The following is a 17,507-nucleotide window of genomic DNA, read 5'->3' as shown; positions in this document are numbered from 1 at the left end:
ATCCCTGTTTTTACTTTCGATTCCTTAAAGATACAATCAGTGTGTCTCGCTAACCTTTTCTAGGCCTTGTCAAGTTGTTTGGTGTAGTCGCTTTTCATGCCTCGTTTCTATCTCCTTTCCCCGATTTCTTTCTCGGAATCCCTCCTGTGTGCACATATACTACGATCCGCATAGTTTCCTTGGCACCCCGTAATTCTCTTTGCACCATTCCGCTGTTACCTGCCGTTCGCCGTCCAAACGGGATGGGCTGCACTAAGTCTGGATCAATAGATTAACTGAGTGGTTATGAATTATGCAGAAGAGCCCTACAGCAGTTGAACGTAAAGAGCTTGTGCTCTTGAATTGGCGTGTAAAAGCTAAGTACAGGCCTGTTTACTTGTTCCCCGGTATGCTGGGTGCTGTGCTTCAAGACCCCCCCACCCCCACCCCCCTTAGCCAAGGCCCCTGGGACCTTAGTCAGGTAAAAACAATGCGATGGTATTGATGGGGATGACTTGAAATCAATTGGAAAAATGTTTTTTTCTTCTTTTTTTTACTAGTTATAGGTTGGTTTGCTCTAACATGCATGTGTTATGATGGCAACGATTGAAAGGCAGCGCAGAGAGTTTGCTCACAGTGTCTTGTCGATCTCTTCTGAATCAAACCTCCGAGGACACAGCTACAGCAATAGCATTAGCTTAATATTCCACCGCGCATGTAATTTTACATTTGCATACAATCAAACTTGGTGTCACTCATGTTTTTTTTTTTGTTCTACAACAGTAAAACAAAGGAGGGAAAAGAATAAACAAGCAAAATGCTGTAAATATGATGGTGAAGGCATATTCATGATATGTAAATCTCAGTGTAGTTTTTAGAGCAGTACAAAGAAAGAAAAGGATCTTTTTATGCGTATAGGAACTGTTTTCCAGAAGACGTGTGGCATATTGAATGCGTTGTGTGACTTTTACATAACCGTCAGCCGCTCGCTAGTGCCAAATAAGAAGCTATGAAAAGAGGAAGAAGGCCCAAAGCTGAAACATTTGTCTTGGATCTCCTTTCTTCTTTATTTATTAAAATATTAATGTCTTTGCTTGAGGCCAAGTGTGTTTATGCATGCCGCTCAGAGCGTTGACCGAAATGCCGACTGATGCTCTCTCATTGATTTTTTTTATTGTGGGTGTATCTGTCTAAGTAGAGGCTGCCAGTCACCCTACCACCCTCCCTGTTCTCCTGCTCCCTCTGCTTAAGCATGCGTTCCTCTAAGTCCTGGCCCCATTCCTCTGCTTCATCTGCCCTTATTAGACTCTTCAAATGGAGCTGCTGCTTTAACTCTGTGTGTCGGACACTTCAAAGGACGGCTGTGTTAATTGTTGGTTTGTTTGGAGATGCTTGTAGCGGAGGGTGTGTAAGGGATGTTGCAGACATGCTGGAATCTTTATGATGTGAGTAATGAGCTGAGAAATGAGAAAATAAAGAGAGCAGAAAAGGGCAAATGAGTACTTTCAAAAGCTTTTGGTGGATGCGGGATGACATACGCATTTGTTTATCTATGCATGTCATGTAATTTTTTCCCATTAGAGAACAGGATTCCCTTTATAAGTTTAGGGACTTTTTCTTTTGGGGCAAGCAGGCAAGTTCTCCTTCTGATTCTCACGAGTGTTTTGCAGTATTGTAATACTACATGGTGTTAGTGTTTATCCAATACTTTAAATACAAAGTTGTTCCATCAAAACATTATTTGCTCACAGATTGTTGGCCAAACTCTTGGGAAACTCAATTAATTATATTATGATTATTATATATGAAGAATGGCCAACAATATTGTTGGTGATCCTAATCATGTCCTGAGTAATGAACTGCTACCATCAAACGGTAGATTTGAAAATCCATGATTTAATAAGGTGTGTTGAAGGACTTGTTTGTAAGGGCTCCCATAGACTCACGGCGAAGGTCTTCTTCGTTCTTCGTTTTGAAGTTCGAAATGCGTGAGCAGTTGTTAGCTACTGTTAGCCAGAGGTGTAAAGTCCAGGGGTCAGAAAGTAAAAGTCCTGCCATATGTTTATTCCAACCATGAACTCAGCCAGCTGAACTCAGCAGCCACACACTGTTACGTAATCGCCACAGAACAATCGTAGTACAAAGGTGTTTAGCAGCTGTAGCAAACTTTTCCTGAAGTTCGCTTTGGCAAGCTGTTTCGAACTCCCGAAAAACTCCAAACGAAGTTCGTTTTGGCCTGATTTTGTTCAAAATGACGTCACATTAGTTTGTTCTTCGATAAAAAAAAAAAGTAAGTTAGGAGTAAGAATATTGCAGTAAGATTTGAATTGATGTCTTTGTAACCCTGACCCAGTGGCATAGGTTTGATTTTGAAATTGGTGGGGACGGGGACATCAATATATAGTTTTGATCGAAATTATTGCTAGGGATATATCAGTGTCACTGGATATTGGTAGGGACACGTCCCTAGCGTCCCTACTAAATTATATGCCCCTGCCCTGACCCCTCTTGTACTTGACCTTTATGGTGTCTAGATGTAATTTGGGTTCTTTAGCAGACACATACACTTCTTTACTGATATGGGCAGTTGATGCCTTATCGTCCTAGTCCACTGAGTAGAGGTAATGGTATTGAGGGTCTTTGCAGGTGGCCTGGTGAGCAGCGCAACACCATGAGGAACATTGAAGAGCAGATTTTGAAAGCCTCTGGGGAACAGGGGGTGGGTTTGCATCGGGTAGGAGCGCTCGGGACCCCAGCTGGTGCAGGACGGGGTCCCATTGTGCTCCCCACCCTCCTCCTCGCAGTGCTAACAGGATTAGGCGACGGAGAGCACCCTCTCCTCAAAACCCCAGGCTTTTGCTTGCATGTCCTTTCTGATCTGGGGTTTTAAGGGTCCCCTTGTCATGCTTTAATAAACCAGAAACCTCTCCCACAGGGAGAGTTTGAGATTCAATCTTCAAGACTCCATCTGAAGCACAAGTTAACAGCACATATGAAGACGGCTTTTGGATGTTTTGGCTCCTCAACATGGTTTGGCTTTCATTATGATTCTGAAGAAACACACATAAACCAGCCTAAGGTGGTTTGCTGATCTAAGCTGGTTTAAGGGTTCCAACCTGGGGTGCGTTTCCCGTTCAACAACGTAACTTGCTGCTTAAGTACCATAGTACGATGCATCGTTGAAGAAATCAAGTAGCTAGTCACGACTAGCTAGTCCTGAAACCATATTGTCGCAAAGTGGTCGTTCAACCATTATTTTGCTTTATTTCCAGATGCAATCATAGGCTCGTTCTTATGTACTAGAGCACGTATGCACATGCGCACTCTTCAAAAACGGTGCTTTAAATACTATTTTGACAAACTAAAAGACTTAAATGACATTTGTATGTATTCTAAATAAAAGATACAGATTGTACTGCATGTCAGCTTGATCATTTTGCTCAAGATAAGGATTTATTGAGTCCACATATCATGAAAACAAGAAACTATGCTTCTAACCACAGGTCGAGAGCTGTCGTTCCAACCACACAACTTTGCTAAGCTTGCGAATGTTCATTGGAACGATGGTTTCGAGAAACGCCAACTCGTTGAACTATGCTGATCACGACGGAACTTGCGACCATAGTTGGGTAACGGTGCTTTCGGTAAATTCACCCCTGGCTAGGCTGATACAATAAGTCTAAAACTAGTCTAACCAAACTAGGAAAACAACTAAGACCAGAAAACGAGTTTAACCTTAGAATGCACTATCTAAAAAACCTACATGAATACATAAAATGGGTCAAAACTTGATTTAAAAAAAACTGACATTGTCATAAACCATATTTTTTAATAATTCATGTATTTACAAAGATGTGGGGTAGTGATAAAGAAGGTTAATTTTTTTATTTAATGTATATCAAAATCATCTGAAAACCATACCCTATCGGGTCAGTTTGGTCCTTTAAACATCCTAAGATTAAGATGTCATTGTCAGCACGAAATAAAAACTTCTCCAAGGCTCCAAGGTTGGTGCACACTTGTCTTCATGAATTGAAAGGAAAATGGATGCACACGAGTGTCCTGACCTTCTTTTCCAAGACCCTCCCCTGTGGACTTGAGCCTGACTTTACAATGAATCCCAAGCAGTCTGGCATTCATATCACCACAGTACAAAAACTCCCCATATCACTTTCTCACACCAGATACCACACACGTTCCAGAGGTTCCTTCAGCTTTCACCCTTTAACCCCAACCCACACCCAACACATGCTGTGGTTGGCAGCATTTACCTTTAGTCTGTCTTTTTTTTTAGTGTCTTTACTCTGTTTTTAACCTATTCTTGATATCAGAGTGAACAGGTCCGGTGTAAATGCAGCAGTAATCCTGATGGAGGCACAGCGCTCGTACCTGACAGTGCAGCGGGACACCGCTCTCATTACCACAACAATGAAATAATTATGAATGCCGCAGCGAGACTTCATCAGAGGAATATCTATTGTATTATTTATTCAGTCCCCTGGTTCAGGGAGAACACATATAAACTTCCAGCCATGCTCTACCCCATGCACACACTCTCCTGTCTGCCTTTCAAAGCGGTGGCTTGCTCCTGCCCCTGTTTTATACTTCATTTCTCCAGGCCCTGGGATGCTTTGCTTGGACATTGCCTCGTATATGTATTCATGGCTGACCCTAACCGTCTCAAAGGACTATTACAGTCTGCACAGTGCCAGTTGGAGGATGTTCATTCATCAGTAAGCGGTCAATACTCTGATGGGTTCATGGCTACGAGCGATTACTCGACGTGGAACCAGCTGCCTTCGGATGGAAGGCCAAAGAACAGGCCCAGTCCATCCATGAAGGGCGATGCCTGGAGAATCGGCTCTATTGAAGACAACACTGCAGCAAGACCAGCCACGCGAACACACAAAACAGGTGAGCGCTGTCTTCTAGCTTGCCGGAAGGGTTTGACTGATGTCTCTCATCTTGCATGTGGTGAAATTTTTAACTCGGGCAACACACGCGTGTGGGGTACGTTCATGCCCCTGTGTTTTTTTGCTCCTGTGTCCGTCCTTTGCAGTGAGGTTGCACGATGGTTGTGAGAGAGCAACACAGCATCATAAATAATGCAGCGCCTGCCTGGCAACGCCATTGCTGGTGCTTGGCAACTTCTAAAATGCCGTAGCGTCGTGGGGAAAGTGGATGCAGTGGGCGGAGTCCTGCAGGTGCTCGGCTCCTCTTTCTCATCTTTCTCATCCGTTCATCCGATCCCGGCTTGGGAGATCACTAGCGTACCAAGCAGATGCACCTCCTGCTCACTCAGCTGAAACAGAGGAGGCCTTTGTTACTTTGCACTGTAATACGTCACATATGAATACGTCGACGACACACTCCTCTCAGCCCGCAGTGAAAATCACCATATTATGAATGGCTTTTTATCACCATAAATGGCTTGTTATCATATAGTAATGAATGCACATATGATTCAAGCCAAAACATTGACGAATGTCTTGTGCAGTGCATACACTTACAGAGGCCTGGTAAAAGATTCAGTTGTATTACATCATAAGAGATAAAGTTAGAAAAACAGTCGATATAGAGATATTTTTTGGACATTGAAGATCAGCACATGCCAAGCAAATGTTGCCTATGCATTATGAATCATGGTCATAATAATTCTAATTGTAAAAATGAAAAGATGAAATGAAACTATTTTCACCGATCTGATAAGTAATTATATTTTGAAGCCAATAACTGATATATTGGCCAGTACTAGATATAATTTTTACACTTATCTTCAAAACCAAACGTCTTGTGGAAATTGGTTTTTAAAATTTTAAATCGATCTTTCAAGTTCAAGTTATTTTATTTATATAGCACATTTTTAAAACAGACTCAAGATTGACCAAAGTGCTGTACAAAAGGCCACAGTAAAAAAAAAATCTAAATTATAAACACTTAAAGGACATAGTATAGGTCCACAATAAAAATCCAACTATAAGAACACAAAAGACACCAGTTAAAACGTTTTTAAATCGACGGAGAATGCCAATCTGACCTCTAATCTCTATAAAAGAAGTTTCTGATTGTATGTATAAGGATGCCGCGGTTCAGCTATAGTTGGGAGCTTGGTTTTGTACACAAAAAATAGAATTTTAAAATCAATTCTATATATGAACAGGCAGTTAAGTTAAGAGCACTCAGAATGGGAGTCATGTGGCCACTTTTATAGCTTTTCTGTAGAAATCTAGCAGTGGCATTCTGGACCAATTGAAGGCGAGCAATATGTGACTCAGATGTACCAGAGTTTAAGTAATCTAAACAAGTATAATAAATGCATGGACTCTCTAAAGTTATTGTATTGTATTCCCAGTTATGTAACTAAGTTAAGCCGACCATGTACGACCAATATTTTGTTGTGCTATCTTTTTTTTCTGCCAAATGATTGGCATGAAATAAAGTAAATGAAGATTATCTTTACATTTTTGTTTGCTCTCCTAAAGATAAACGATCAGAAAAAAACAACTTAAGCATACATTTATGTTTGCATATGTGATTCTTAGAATTGATAAGTTCAGTGATGTGTGACACAGTTCCCTTTTGATGGTTGTCAGATACTCTGGATTCCAGTTAGTGTGAATATCTGTGGCTTATCGTGGTGTGTTTTCAACAAGTGTGGTTCAACCGTTTGTCTGTATTGGAAATACGGGGTCTCCTATACCCTCCGGCCTTGGGCCTGGCCCTCGCACTGTGCTCCGTTTTCAGGAAACATCGGCCCGTCGGGCTAAGGTGTGCAGCTGAAAGATTAATAACTTACCACCTTCTCTGATTTGTTCATGTAAATTATTAACCATCACCTCATTATCAATTATTTAAATATCAGACTTTGTTCTTTTTTCCCATCCTCTCATTCACAGAAAGAATTGCAGTCCCTTTCTCTGTTTTGGACACATTTTTCTCAGTGGCTCGTGAGAAGTGGGGGTAACTTGTCTATAGTTCTGTTCCATCGTTTCTGTCTCCTAAAACATGGTTAATACTTCATGATGAGACAGCGGATATGGTAACAGGGTAAGTAATGCTCTCGGGGCAGAAATATGCCACTGTTCAACGGCTTGATGAATTCCAGCACAATATCCACAGAAAGTGCTGATGCAAGCATTTATTATGGAGAACATTACGCAACATAAGTTTGCAAATACTTCAGAATAAAAGTGAATGATTTGAATTAAAAAAACGAGAAAGTACCATATTATTGTATCATTTATTTAAATCTGTTTTGGCCTTTGTTAATTAACGTTTTCTTAAAATAATAATTTATAAATGAATACAATTATTACATAACATGATAAATCTAATACAATCATTAGATTAGCAATAATATTGATATAAAATGATTATAAATACTTTTTAACTACTTATACCAATATATATTAATATAATCATAAAGTAGTTATCTAAAAAATAATTTCTGAAATAAATGTAAAATAATTAATAAAAATGTGATTCAGTGTCAATTTCAGGAATTGAATACAAATGCCAGTCAGAATCTTCATCAGACAAGCAATTATTCTGTGTGTGTGTGTGTGTGTGTGTGTGTGTGTGTGTGTGTGTGTGTGTGTGTGTGTGTGTGTGTGTAAATTTTGACCTTGTGGAGATTTTTTAAGTTTTGTGGGTCCCCATGATGAAACAAGCTTATAAATCATGCAGAATTAACTTTTTTTGAACATCTAAAATAGCAGAACGTTTTCTGTGATGGGTAGGTTTAGATGTATAGGGTAGGTGTAGTATACAGAATATACAGTTTGTACAGTATACAAATCATTATGTCTATGGAAAATCCCCATAAATCACATGGAAACCCAATGTATATGTTTTTGTGTACACATGCCTCATGTGAAATTTCCCAGAACAAGACGGAAAGTATAAATATCTCAGTTAAAATCTTACTTAAACAACCCTGTTTAACATTTGAATGTTATGTTTCAACATTTGTCTATGTAAATTTGACTGAAAAATCTAAGTGTTGTACCTTCCACCAACTACCTGTTTGAAAGGTCAGAGGTCAGACATGTATGCCACCCTACCTGCTTTTCTCATAATTTCCCAATGAATTTCACCAGAGGCAAATAGCGCTCTTGTTCATCCCTGTCAAAATCAAAAGCACTGTAAGTCAATGTGCGCAGTTAACCGATGCCGAACCTCTCCGCTCAGCGTTGCCGCCAATTTGATGTGTTTATGATGTCAAGAAGAAGCCTCATATATTTTGCATGACATTTGCTGTTTCCTGTGATGGTGCCTCTTAGGTGAAGACAGACACACGGAGGTATAACAAGCCACCACTTTTGCTCTCATTACGTCTCAGAGGCGAGATGGAGGGAGATAGAAGAAAAGAGAAGTTTAGCGGCACACCCCACTCTCTCCCTCTCTCTCCCTGCTCCTCTGCATTAAGAGCTGCCTGGGGGCATGCGAGCAGGGCTTGGGGGGGGGGGGGGGGCGGGGGCGGGGGTGGTGGTCGGTTAAGAGCTGTCATTTAAATAAGCGTTTACAGAGAGAGGAAGAGAGCTGGGGGAGGAGTACAGAGTCATGGAAGGCAGAGAGAGAGAGAGAGAGCGAGGGGGAAGGGGTGGGAAACAGTCGCTTTAATGTGTCTCTGATCTCTCGCACCAGTCCACAGCTGCTGCAGCAGCAGGCCGTCCTGCTCGGCCATATGTTCCCTGCGCTGCTCCAATTATCCTCCCTGGAGCAAGGGCCCACTCACAGCCTGTGTGGCTGGCCCGCCAGGGTCGGCTACTGTTTCAGCACAGCTCTCACTGCTGTCACCGCGCTCGCACCCAGAGCACTCACCCCCCCCTCACCCCCCTCACGCGCCCAATAGCCCGACACACACACACGCATCTCTATCTCTGTCTTTTCCTTTCCACCCCAGGCTTGTTGTATTGAACGTGGACTTTATTTTTGGCTTCGCCCCGTTTTAGAAACCAGTTAGACGCAAATAGTAAAAATTTAATTAGCCCACACTGTAAAAAGTGATCAGTTGACTTAACTTCAAAAAATTGTAGGAAACCCGTTGCCTTAAAATTATGAAGTAAAAAACTTCATAACTTTTTCATAAAAATTATTAAAAAAATTAAGTAATGTAGAATTGTCAAGTTCACATAACTTAATTTAAGTAAGTGAACTGAAGTCATCCTAGGTGTATATGACTTTCTTCTTTCAGACGAATACAATCGGAGTTCGTCTGAAAGTCCTGTCCTGAAAATGTCCTGGCTCTTCCAAGCTTTATAATAGCAGTGAATTGCTGTTTCTGTTTTGAAGTCCATAAAAGTGCATCTATCCATGATAAAAGTGCTCCACAAGGCTCCAGGGGTTAATAAAGGCCTTCTGAAGTGAAGCGATGTGTTTGAGTAAGAAAAATATTCATATTTATCAAAGTAAAATTCTAGCTTATGACATCAGAAGTAGCGTAGAGCGTCATGGCGTAGCGTAAATGTCAGCAGTACGTCAAATTACTCGTATATATTCATTACTCCATAGTCATAAGTTGTGCTTTAGACTCAAGTCGAATCCTTATGTTCGTTTGGCCGAAAGCTTTTACTTTATTAAGTTTTAAATAAAGTTTGCTTCCGAAGGCCTTTATTAACCCCCCGGAGCCGTGTGGAGCACTTTTATGATGGATAGATGCACTTGTATGGACTTCAAAACAGAAATAGCCATTATAAAGCTTGGAAGAGCCAGGACATTTTTAATATAACTATATAAAATAATGTCATATACACCTAGGATGACTTGAGGGTGAGTAAATACATTTTTAATTGGGGTGGCCAGAAGCCATTTTAAAGGCATCTTTTAAAAATAGGTTATTTGCAGTTTTTGGTAATTAAGTTAAAATATTATTGAAGTAAAAATGTTTTTGGTTATGTAGAAATCATCAGTTTCTATCGCTAAATTCATCCAGATCAATACAGTTGCAATTTGATTACTGTACGCACTCACATGTCACTCATAACTCATTTGGCAATTTTTCCCAAGAAACACAGCAGGAGTTTTTATTAAAATATCAACTCTGTTCTTTTCCATACGCAAACATTCATGCTGATCACTGGCTGTCGAGTTCAGTTGCATTTTTCTTAGATAATTAAATGAATTATAAATTAGGGTGGGATTTGAACCCAGGTCCCCCAGCAATGCTGAACAACAAGTGCATGACTAACCTAACGCGTCGGTCGCTGACATAAAGAATTCTAGTTGTTAAAAGTTGTTTTTCTTTCTTTGGTCATGTCATATTTTGCCTAGGGCACCGAGTGAGCCAGAACTGCAACTCCAACCCCCTTTAAAAAAAATAGATATGAGGATATTATGATTACTATTATCCATGTTACTGTTTTTATTGTTATAATAATAAGCATTCTTCTTATTATTATTATTTTGGCAACACTTTACAATGAGGTTCATTAGTTAAGATTATTTAACTAGTTAGCATGAACTAATAATGAACTGCACTTATACAGCATTTATTACAGTAATCTTTGTTAATGTTAATTTCAATAAAATCTTGTTAACATTAGTTAATGCACTGTGAACTAACATGAACAAACAATATATTGTTATCCTCATTACTATTTTATTGTTTTAAAAATAATCATCGTAGTCAGTATCATATTTACTATTTTGTATTATTATTATTATCATCATCATCATCATAACCATTATTATCATTAGCATTATTATTTAGCATTATCTATAGTATTTTTAATATTTACCAATATTCATCAACATTGTCAAATATTAGTTGCAGTAGCATTATTAAACTCATTGTAATGTGCTGAACATAATTAGTTTATTTCACTGAATGAATGCATTCATTGTCAGATTTACATGGCATTTTATAGGATGGAATGCTATTTTATATTTGGATAAAGCACATATTTACACAGATGCAAACCTCTGAATGTGTTATATTAGCGTTTGCATGAAATAAAACCACAGGAAACTAAACTAAGCAAGTAATGACCTGGGTCCACCAGGAGTTCAGCTTCTAAAGAAAAACCGGAGCTAAACCCCTTCAGAAAGGCAGAACAGAAGCTTCTATGAGGAGTTTTCATTAAGGCCCTGTGCCTTTGATCATCTCATTAGACAGAAGACGGATGGTGAAGCATGTTGACATATTCATTTTCATCCAACTGAACAAACAAAAAAAGAGAATTTCTACTACTGGTGAATAAAGGAGTAACAATAATTCAGTTTTTCAGTTAAACCAGAAATGCGCTCACCATAAAGCCTCACTCGAGATTTAAAATGAAGTTCCTTCTGTATCAAAACAGAGAATATGAGTGACAGGTGATGCTGCTGGGACAGAATGGAGGTTGTATCTTACTATAGTGTTTCCCAAGCATCTAATGGTGCCACAGAGGCCGACCCACGCGCCGAAACCGGTCCTCAGGGCGACTCTGTTCTCTCTCCAGCAACTCACACCCCTTCATGACTCTGTTTACTGAACTTTCCACCTGTGAAATATTTATTAGAGACGGAAGCATGGTTGAACTTAGGAGCAAGAGAGAGATGTGGGATAGAGGGGCACGTTACAAGACGAGGGGCAGAGTTTCTTTTTAGATTTCTGTCTTCTGTCTGACAGTGGTGGTTACAAGGACCGGGTGCGGTTTAGCTTGAAGAAATTACGTTTATAACTCCACACACGGACAAAATGTTTGAGTTCCTGGTTTCATAACTTCTCTCTGTGACGCGTTCACTGCCACTTCATATCTGTGTGAGGTCATGGGGTCGCGGAAAGCACCATGTGCTGTAATCCAAGATGGAGGAGCGAGACGGGGGTCATAGGTCAGAGAGCAGGAACAATATTGCAACTCTCTCTGTCCAGCTCTTATTCCATGTCTTTTATTTAGCTGTTAGTCTACACGCAAAAAAAAATCAGTTTTTCTGTGTGTTATTTTGCCGAAAAACAGCATCCTTCAGTTCCTCGCAATGTTTGCATTGGACAAAAGAATAGGAAGTAAGCCAAGCTGGCTCCTCATGAATCTTTAACCGGGAGTTTGTTTTGTCTTATGAATGTAATTAATGCATAATTAATATTTAAAGATTGCCTCATTTATCAAATTTAACCACTTTACCCACTCACCACAACAGAGTTGACTCATAAAACTCCGAGAATAAACAGCAGAGAGAGATTTTTGGAGTCGGCGAAGACGAGGAAAGCAAAGACTAATGAGGTTGGTGTTTAATTAGTGGCAGGTTGCAGCGGTTTCTTTTATTGAATGCGGATTCCCCTGGACCGCCAGGAAACGGGTCAGTAGACCGGGGTTCTGTTCAGATCGGAGTCTGGCACATGAGAAGCCCGAGCCGGGTCTCCAGCGACCCTCTTGTTCTGCCTCCCCTGTGACAAAACTGATGATACTGACACATTTATTGTCCCCTTTCATTTGTGGCCCTCACGCAAATATATAAGAGATCGTTTTTTTTGCTGTTATGAAAACTGACACGTTTTTGTGGTGGAATACATGGGCTGAATGCTATACTGTAAATGTAAAATATTAAATCAATGATTCGTCATTAAAGATGTACCGTGCAATTTCTGCAACACCAAAAAGAATCGCAAACAGGGTTATCTGATACCCATCCTTTGTTTAGATTGACAGTTAGTCTCACCCTAAACTCATGCTATTAGTTGAGCCAGATGTTGACAAGTCAAAGACACAGTGGTGCACTTTTGGGGGGAAATTACATATGAATGGTTTACTTATAGTTATTTAACCAGCAGATTTAACCCTTAAATGGGCAACAACATAAGCTGTTTGTGAATGTAAAAGGTCTGCAAAATTATTATTGTTATGTTATTGTCTCCCAAAAGAAAGACCCGATTCGGAACTGCCTGAAACAAGTCATCAGTAATTCCCGGTCTTACTTCCTCCACAAACCTACAGAGGTTTGTAACAAATTTGCATAATGTCCACCTATGGTCTTCATTGGCTGCCCGAGAAAAACATCTTTGACCCGCCCTCAAACACTGCTGGTGCAGCTGAAGCCTTCAACCCTTGAGGAGTTTGGTTGGGGGTTTGGGGTTTAGAAAGACTGAATCCTTTATCGAACCGTTTCAGACACTGTGAGAAATGAGGCGATGCTGCAATGCATTTTATGAGAAAAGTGTTTTTTGACCTTGGATGCATGTTACTAACGTATTTTAGAAGACCTTCGAAACAAAATTAGAACATTTTAAGTGTAGGCGCACTAATGTTCTCTTTAAAGGTGCTATGTGGAGTTTTTCTACTAAAATTAATAAAAATTGTATTGCCTGTGTGTGAAGGGGTTGTAATCTCACAATAAAATGATCCACTTGGCGGGTTTTGCTATTACGTCTGAAAACGAGTAATAGCAATAATAACGTTTTTTAGATTACGTCTGAAAACGAGTGCCTCGTCTACTGACTTCGCACTCAACAGCGACGACACTGCAACTTTATGACATGGAGTCTGCTAATACTAAGAAACGACCAGCACAATACAGACTCCAACACCAACTCCACTTAACAATAATACAAAAAAAATTAAAAAGCACGCCCACGAGCACTCGCTTGTAAACGTATTGGTTGCAATCTGAAACATAACCGCTAGTTGCCGCTGAAAACTCCACATATCCCCTTTAATGAAACCAAATATATTTCTCATCAAGTTAGTACCTAATAAGATTTATTTTTTATTCCAATAACTAGAAGAACACAGGAATGGTCACAGACACGATCAAGCTGATTGCTCACTAAAATACCCTCACAGGTCATCTTTTCAAGCCATTTCACGATTGATTTTGACGTGACATAAAGGGATGATATCTTGGGGGATTTGTTTACCTACTTTTTAACACCATTATTTGTCCATTCAGATTGATTTGCAGACTCAGAAAACTTGTGATGTGCTGTTGTGAACAGTGTAATTGGAATTATATTGCAATGGTAAAAGTACTGTAACACACATAGACAGGTTACTGCAATGCTAACATAGATTTTCTCAATTGCTAACACACTGTAAGTGATTCAGCTGGCACAATTTCCCAAACGTTTTCATTCAGTTCTGAAAACAAAGACACATTTATCAAAACACACTTTATGTATTTAATCTCACTTTATTATCCAATGTCTTTGCTGCTGACCTTCGATGATCCAATTCAACTCTATTAATAATCAAAAATAACTTTAGATAAACATCACATTTGTTCCTTTTTGTTTGTTTTTATTGCAGAAGTAAGAGCGTTGAACTTTCTTTCCTGCGTCCTATTCTTCTGTAATTCAAAATGGCAGCACAGCTGAAAGGTTTGCTTGAGCTGCGCCATCTACTGTACAGGAGTGAATGTGCATCTCCTTCAGCCCGAGGCTTGTTCATCTCACTTTTGGTGTGAAAAGGCCATTACATTTGCCAAAAATAGTATTATTTTTGTTGTATTAAAAAACAATCAAGCAAGCCGCCCGGGTGAGAAAAGGGTTAACATAACACATTTTTTTGCATGACTTTTTAGGGAATAATTTAGTATTGGTAATACATTACTTTTAAAAGTAACTCTGCTCATTGCTGTATTTTACTGTATCTGCACTCTTATGTTACGGTAATAGACATTGAGCTTCCATATTATTCCTGAATCCTAGAGGTTTTCATTAGAGTTCTATGAATTGACTAAAATATTATAGACACTTTGAGGTTTGTAAAAGTTTGTGTGTGGTTCTGAGATTGTGTTTATAGTTGTGAGAAAATGGTGAATTGTTTCATGAATTGTGTTAGCGATCACGAAAAACTGTAATGTCAAGTATTTTGTTGTTGTTTTCAATAGATGTTTATATTGAATTATTTATTACACAATTAATGAAGAACATATAGCAGCTACTTTAGGAAAAGCACAGCTATATCCGGTCTCCGTATATATGCGGTATCTGTGCGTACTCACATCGGCCCTGCAGTGACTCATGAGATGGTTTTGTCTCAGTCCTCTTTATCTGGTCACTTGAGACCAACGTAAGACTTCTTCCATCAGGCTGGCTAAAGTGGGGATTAAGTAGGGCATTTCTCCCTGTCAATATATAATCATTGAGCTCAGCTGGGATGACATAGATCTGTTTCCTCAGTGAGTGAGTGATTGTAGTCTATCAAAGGCTGTGATGCACCAAACCACTGATTTATGCCCCCACTTCTGTCACTGTTGTTGTTCTTTTCTCTGCGTGTTGATGTCGAGGGAGTTGCAGTGGAACAGTGGCATGCTGTCTCGTTTAATAATCACTGACAATAAACTTAGGCTGCAATTGAAAAAGCTCACTGAATTCCCAAGCTGGGGGGACACATTGGGGTGCTTGGATATGACCCAGTTTACATGTATCTAACTGAACATGACAGAAAACATCATAAATGTCTGATTTTCTACGGACTTACAGTGATAGTTCACTCAAAATAATAATGTCTTTTGAAAAATGTCGCAATCCAAAATGTTGTTGGACACAATGGATGAAACATTCTTCAAGGTTTGGCACGACATTAATGTGAGTAAATGACTGCAATAAGGTGAGTAATCGGAAATTACTACAGCAAGGGAAAAAAAACAAAACAAAATGCAAGTAATCAAATTGATATAAACATCCTCAATAAGAATCTTTCAAAAGTGAGGAGAAAAAAACACTCTCCTTTTATTTGAAACTCTTTGGAAATGTTAAACAAGCAAATGAATGAGAGGGAGGGAGAGAAAAATATGCTTATGAACCAACTAGGTTCCTTGAACTAATGGAGACAGCAGCTAATGGGTTAATTTAATTCCGCTAGGCAGCACACTCTGTCTTGTTGCTAACAATTAGCTGGGAATGGAGTTTTTAATTTTTAATGATGAGCAAGGTAAAGGGAGAAAACAGAGGGAAAGCCTTCTGCACTTAACAGAACTACCAGAGGCCAGTGTGGCACTTGCCTTCTGCTTTTTGTACACAAAATACAATGAAAAATGTTTACCTCTTGCTTTGGCTTCTTTTTTAAAGTTTAGAATATGTTAAAACAATGGGACTCACCTGATTTCACGGCAATTCGTACGTATTTTACGAGGTGGCTAATTCGTACAAATTCATACGACCTCATTTATACGAATTCAGAAATATTTAGCTAAATCGTACATATTGTACAAGTTGCCCAATTCGTATGAGTTCGTACGAATGACCTACATCTGACCCCGCGCCTAAACCTACCCACCACTGGGATTTAGACAAATCGTATGAATTCGTACGAGTGAGCTCGAACGAATTCGTACAAATTAGCCACCTAGTACTCACTCGTATACGAATTCGTAAGAAATGGTCGTGAGATAGCGTTGATCTATCTATCTATCTATCTATCTATCTATCTATCTATCTATCTATCTATCTATCTATCTATCTGAAATTTATCTATAATTGCTGCCTATGTTAATGGTCTCTATCTCTGTGGTAGCTCACAAACTCAATATTGTTGATTTTTATAACATCCACAGTGATGCTCAAGCCCTTTCACTCACTCGCACATTAAAATGCTGTTATTGTAGATACTGTATCAGCACTTCAGAGACCATTAAGAGGGAAGGCATTGACAGAAGCAGAGGGGAAGACAGGAACAGAGGGACTCTAGTGTCTCCGTCCTCACTGTTTATTCACAAAAGCATGAGTTTTTTTCTTCTCCAGTTTATTTTTCTTCTACAACAGTTTATAAAATGATCAGATGCCTGAAAAGATAAGGAAGGATCAACAGCGGTAACATTAGAGTAACCAAACACATGCGGCACAACGGTCTGTATTTGTACAAGGGTTCTAATGCAAATTTGGATTGATATTCAAACATGTGTGTGCCGTGGGAGATTATTTGTGGAACAATGACATGAAAGCATTTAAGATGAAAACATTTTTTTGCGATTTTTCCCTTAATCATTTGATAGTCTTGGCAACAGTTTGGACAAAAACAGATGTCTTGTAATTTCTTGTAACTTTCCTTAATTCTTCATTCTAATTTTGAATACTGATTTTCAACAGTTTTCTTTGCTACATCAGTGATACTTTTCATTGGTTTTTCTTCTGCCACCTTGCATTCAGAAACAACACCTTATGGATACAGAATGCCATTGAACAAAACCTTTTTATTGTTAAGGCAGAAATGGGGTTCCATACCTACAGCACGTGTGAGGTTATGTGCATTAAAATAAAACAGTTTCCGTTTTGAGTAAACTGTTTTGACTGGTTATTGAATATATAATTAATTATTAACAGTGCTATAGAAATATTGAGCATCTGTAAAAGGGATCCAATGGAGGCAAGTGTAAATGAGAACCCAAGTGCAGTTTATAATAAACAAAACCAAACAAAACTCAAAAGGAAGACATGAACAGAAACTTACTAAAATAACAGTGGTTACAGATAACAATACTTGAGACACATGGCAAACATGAGGGCTTAAATACACTGACTAATGATAAGACAAGGGACACCTGTGAATAATGATCAGACAATTAACCAATGACAAGGCACATGGCAGGATCACATGACAAGACAGAAACAT

General features: G+C 39.2%; 1 long non-coding RNA gene across 2 annotated transcripts in view; it reads left to right on the top strand.

Annotated features, from left to right (window-relative positions):
• LOC306984590 overlaps window positions 1–17,507 on the top strand; it is an 80,159-nt gene that overhangs the window by 30,087 nt on the left and 32,565 nt on the right. The window contains exon 4 of one of the 2 annotated variants that reach the window (XR_013794567.1): window positions 6,876–7,061. The exons of the other annotated variant lie outside the window; for it this stretch is intronic. This is a non-coding gene — a long non-coding RNA (uncharacterized lncRNA). Of the gene's footprint in view, window positions 1–6,875; window positions 7,062–17,507 lie in introns of those variants that run through there. 2 annotated transcript variants of the gene reach the window in all.

This window comes from Phoxinus phoxinus (genome assembly GCF_949152265.1).
Source record: "Phoxinus phoxinus genome assembly, chromosome: 17".
Taxonomy (NCBI): domain Eukaryota; kingdom Metazoa; phylum Chordata; class Actinopteri; order Cypriniformes; family Leuciscidae; genus Phoxinus; species Phoxinus phoxinus.
Note: the sequence above shows the minus strand (reverse complement) of the source record. Positions and strands in the feature narration are given on the sequence as shown.